At 47.6% G+C, this 5,125-nt stretch overlaps 1 pseudogene; it reads left to right on the top strand.

Moving 5' to 3' along the window:
- The first annotated feature begins 493 nt into the window (after window positions 1-493).
- LOC144162252 (very long chain fatty acid elongase 4 pseudogene) lies at window positions 494-2,372 on the top strand (annotated as a pseudogene).
- Window positions 2,373-5,125: the final 2,753 nt, after the last annotated feature.

Here is a 5,125-nt window from a genome sequence, read left to right as displayed (position 1 = left end):
TAGAAATAAAAAAAAAATAAAAATTCAGTGAGCTTTTCTGCAATATTATACGGACATAAAAACGCCTTAAACTATACAGAACTATACTGCCTTTTCGCGCGAGGAATGTGTTGCGAAAAGCTAGCTAAAGAACCCGCAAGAAATCGCAGAGCAACCAGTTTTTTCTTCATAGCGGCAATGCAAGCAGGAGAGAGAGATGTTAAAAGCAAATAAACGCTGCTCCGTGCTGGCCTCCCGCCAAGTGCGACATTGCTTTTGACACTGGTGCCACATTTATGAGCGGGTGAGAGTACGGGGCAATGTTGCTCAAATATTCGACGCCATTGACAAAAGAGGCGCGCGTGTCGTTAGGTTGCATGACGTCCACGACGTTTGGTTAGCCCCTCTTTCCTGTTGATGGTGTAAGGGTAGACGAACGACGATTCGAGAGGGAGAAGGGAATTGACGTCTGTAGGGGCCCACCCTTCGCAGTTATATAGCGCGTGTACCCCAAACCGGCGACGTTTCCAACCGCCTCCACCATGGGACCACATGACGGGAGCCAAGAGCTGGAAGACGGGATGAACGCGACCGGTCTCCGGGGGTACCAGGCGTTTTCGTGGTTCCAGCCCGACCCGCGGGTCAGGTCGTGGCCCCTCATGGGCAGCCCCGCGGCCGTCACAAGCCTACTAGGCCTGTACTTGGTGGGCTGCATTTTCGTCGGGCCGTGGATGATGCGAGACCGCAAGGCCCTGTCTCTGAGGCCGTTGATGATCGCCTACAATGCTGCCATGGTGGCTCTTAGCGTGTTCTTCCTGTATCTGACCATCAAGATTGGGTTTGTTGAGAGCGGCTACAGCTTCATCTGCCAGCCAGACGACTCCAAGACCAACCCACAGGCTGACCTCATGCTGTACTACGGCTGGTGGTACGTGATGCTGAAGGTGGGTGAGCTGCTGGACACGGTTTTCTTCGTTTTGCGGAAGAAGAACGACCACGTGAGCTTTCTTCACCTGCTTCATCACACGTTGGCCTTGTCTATGGTGTGGATGGACCTCAACTTGGCCGTCTTTGGGCACGTGGCCCTATTCCCCCTCCTGAACTGTTCCGTGCACATCGTAATGTACGGTTATTATGCTCTGGCGGCACTGCCGGCCCACCTCAGGCCGAACCTGTGGTGGAAGCCGTACGTGACCATATTCCAGATCGCGCAGTTCTTCGTCCTCATGGTGCACGGTCTGATTCCTGTCTTCCACGACTGCGACTTCCCCCGCGTATTCGCCCTCTTCATGTCCCTTGAGGCAGGACTGTTCTTTTGCCTCTTCAGCGACTTCTACGTGAAGAACTACGTACGTCCCAAGGCTGGTGCAACTAAGAAGGTCAAGAACAGTTAGGGGAATCTGTTCTTCGTGTTTTGCGAACAGACGGTTAGTGTCGCACGCCCACCGGTGTACAGATATCGTCCCATTTATAAAGACGTCCCATTTTGTTCGAGGAGAAACTCGGCGCATGTAAAACCTCGCTGTTGTGATGTATACTGAAGTTCAACACTGTGGCCCTTGTGATGTTTTCGAGCCCTATAAACATGTACGGTAAATTGCTCACTCCTTGCAAGTACATGGCCACAGTCGTGTAGGTTTCGCTCGCTGATGAAGACATCCCAGGTTGTTCGAGAAGAAACTCGGTGCAATAATACATCACTCTTGCGATGTATTCTGAACTTGAATATTGTGACTCGTGATGTTTTCGAGCCTTCTAAGCTCGCGTGGTAAATTGTGCGCTCTTGCAAGTAGTTTTGGCAACAATTGCCAGTATTAAATAAAAAAGTCGGGTTATTGATTCTTACACATATATATTGATTGGAATATTTCTTACTAACCGCTGGCAGGTTTTTTCACTAAAAATATAAGCTCTGTATTGGAACCTGCGATATTTGGCGTCCCCTTGTTCTATGGCTTCACCCCCGCATGGGTAATCTAAGCTGGATCACGGGCGCGCAGTCCGCGTGGCCTCAGTAGACTCCGGTTGAGACAAACCCCAGTTAAGACGAACTTCATAGTTAAGACGAATATTACTTTTCTCTCTTGTAACGTTCACAATGCAAGAAATCTCCCCTCTAAAACGACTTTCTGATCATACGAAATTTTTGCGGTCCTTTCGAATTCGTCCGCTCTACTTTTAAAGCTTTCTTTCAAATCTCTGCCGGTTGTATACCTAATGACTGGAACAACCTTCCCCGTGGGGTTGTATAAACAGGAATAATTTTTTTTCTGCATTGCGGAGTCTGTTGTTGAGTGATGTTTTGCTTGAAAAGCTCTTTATACCCGCCTATATATGTATGACAGATAAAAATTTGTGTAAATGTGAAATATATATTTTTATTCTGATTTTAACAGCCTGATTTTCTGAATTGGTATTGATTCCATCTTTTTTTATGTTTAACAAATGCTCTTCCCTCTAAGCTATATTACCACGACCTTCAGTAAAGCTTGATGTCGGGCTAGTTGGCGTAACATGCTTCTGAAGGCAAGTTGCGCTTGTTGTCAACACTGAGACGGACACGGGGAAAAAACGTACACTTTCACGAGAAGACGGGGCGGGGAGACAAGAAGTGTACGTTTTTGCTTTCCTTTTTTCCGTAGTCCATCTTTGTGTTCCCAAGAACGCAACTTACTTTCAAATACCATGGTCTAGTCAGACCCGCTGTTTTTGTAACAGCCGAGTTGTACAGAAAATCGTAGTTTTTTTTTCTGTCCGCATTTAAAAATACCAAGAAAATGCCGAGCTGCACGCGTGAGCGCCTCGTGAATGCCGCGTTGCGACCGCCCTGAAGCTAAATAAACTAAGAAAATGCCCAGCGCTCGTGTGTGCGTGGCTTGCGGCTACCGCCCAGCGTCTCCGGCGCACTTTTGTCAATCCAAGCGTACCCACCCAGGGAAATGGGCCAAGATTGGCAACAAAAAATCTAGCGTTCTCGGTAATCGTGGACACTTGCTCGGAACGGGAAAGACACGTCATGGCGTGAGCCCCTCCAAGGTTGTGTACAGTGATTATGACTTCCAAAAAAATGAAGGAAGCTCGCAGTTATAGCAACAATGATGTAGTAAAGGTCGTTGCGGCAACGACGAAAAAGCGAATCGACTGCAATCATGGACTTAAACTGTCGTTACGGTCGTTAGGGTTGCCTACAGCTTTGCTTCCTTTAAGTCTCACGCGTTATTGTGAGCTTCCTTCATTTTCATTAACATGTCATGCTTTTTTAGCGCACTGGTACATCTTAATCCTCAGCTATTTGAAAAAAAAAATCCGGTAAATTATAGTGGATTAAAATTCTGTGAGAAGAATAAAGACAAGTACGAATGGCCTATTCACAGTATGTCTATAACCTTCGTGAGTTATCAAAGCTATGATGAATTTCAAACGCTACTGAGCGAAGATTTTCTTTGGTTCGTCTTCCGTCTTTTTGAACTAATTTTGATCCATCTGTTTGTCCTTCAAATGGAGAAGCCCTCCGAAGCAAAGAGGGCCGCAACATTAAAGCATCAACTTCTTCAGCCAAACTTCGCAATCTGCATACTTGTAAAATGGTGTGGTCGCAACGCTGGGGTATGCCCAAAGGGAAAAAACAACACGATGCGGGGCACCTAGTAAAGGTAGAAAGCTGGGCCAGCTGGTTCATAGTCGTGGAATTGGGAACCAGTGTTAAGACGCTACACAAGAGAAGAATACAGACACGCACGACTTGTGTCGTCGACGTCTGTATTCTTCCCTTGTGTAGCGTCTTAACACTGGTTCCAACTTCAAACCCCTAGTAAAGCCCCTGAAATGTAACAAATCTCCCGGAAATAAACACATGGTGGGATTGTAGCTCATTACCTTAATCGAAATCAAAATTGTGAACAACAGTGCTAAAAAGCTACGCAATAAGAAATTCCTTGGAGAGTTTAGGATGATAGCGAGCTTCGAAAGGGAAAGCCCAGTAACCATGCAATACTTGTTTGCTACGCCTCGTTATTGCGTTTCTTTTATCGCTTTTGGTCCTTCTTCTTGTGTCGCAAATAACTCGGGCCGGCCGAGTAGCCGCAACTGATAGGGCAGGTTTCCGGCAGTCCGACCTCTCCCATGCTTGCAGTTCTACGCACGTACCGCCACTACCCCGGCGAATGGTTCCAATCCCGCATGGGCTCAGTTTATTTTCTTTTAAGTGCAGAGCACTTTATCGGCTCGCCTTGTCGTCGTAGCTCGCTAACGGTCGATGTCAAGCGGCTGCCGGAATCTGCCGGTGCAGTGAGATAACGGACCTAAGTAGAATTAACCTTCTGTACCGTCGTGAGGGGGTCACGCTGAGGGGTCGAAAACCACGCGGTTTAAATAATCACAACCGCTCGAACCTCGTGAACCACCGGCGCTTGTCATACATCTCTCCGTGGCTTAGCGCCAAGAAAACTGCAGGTACATTTCAAGCAAAATCTGCGTATATAACGGGCAGCCCCCGCGTTCATTTAGTTAGGAACTTTTAGTTAGGTTGGCTTTTACAATAGTAAGCGAAAAAAGCGGCCGCGCAAAAAAGAAATGGCGTATTCGAAATGCCGCAGAAAGGCTGCAGCCGCGCAAGAAGAAAATGACGCGTTCTAAATGACGGAAAACAGCTCCAGCATACGAAATTAAAGCGAGCAAGAAAAGAATAGAACTCTCGCTGGCGCAGTTTCAGGCTGGGGGCGCGCGAGCACTGCGAGGTGGGAAATTTGAAATGCATTGGGTACAAGCAGTGAGCGGATACCGGCGCTGCAGCCCATTACGGCGAATCACTGCTGTGCACTTTTGACAGCTTTCGGATTGACTGGAATGGGTTTGATTTTTATTGCGGCGGCAATTTTGGTATTTTTCGTATATACGCCGATGCCGCCCACGACTACTGCCGCTTTTCACATTCTATAAGCCGCCTAAAGCTTTCGCCTTAAAATCTTGACACACGTCCCATGCACATGAACACGGTTTGGTTAAATCTTCACCACGTCGCTTTATCGGGCAGGTTGTGGCGATCTCCAACCGTTCCTGGGTGCCACTTCACAGCATAAAGAAGACGTCAGCTCCCCGATAAGTATCACACGCGGTATCATCATAATTTTTCGAATAAGTGGCTGCG

This window comes from Haemaphysalis longicornis, unplaced genomic scaffold, assembly GCF_048455015.1.
Source record: "Haemaphysalis longicornis isolate Haplotype H1 unplaced genomic scaffold, Haemaphysalis longicornis Haplotype H1 scaffold_12, whole genome shotgun sequence".
In the NCBI taxonomy this organism is placed as follows: domain Eukaryota; kingdom Metazoa; phylum Arthropoda; class Arachnida; order Ixodida; family Ixodidae; genus Haemaphysalis; species Haemaphysalis longicornis.
The sequence above is the reverse complement of the archived record's forward strand: the minus strand, read 5'-3'. Positions and strand labels throughout refer to the sequence as shown.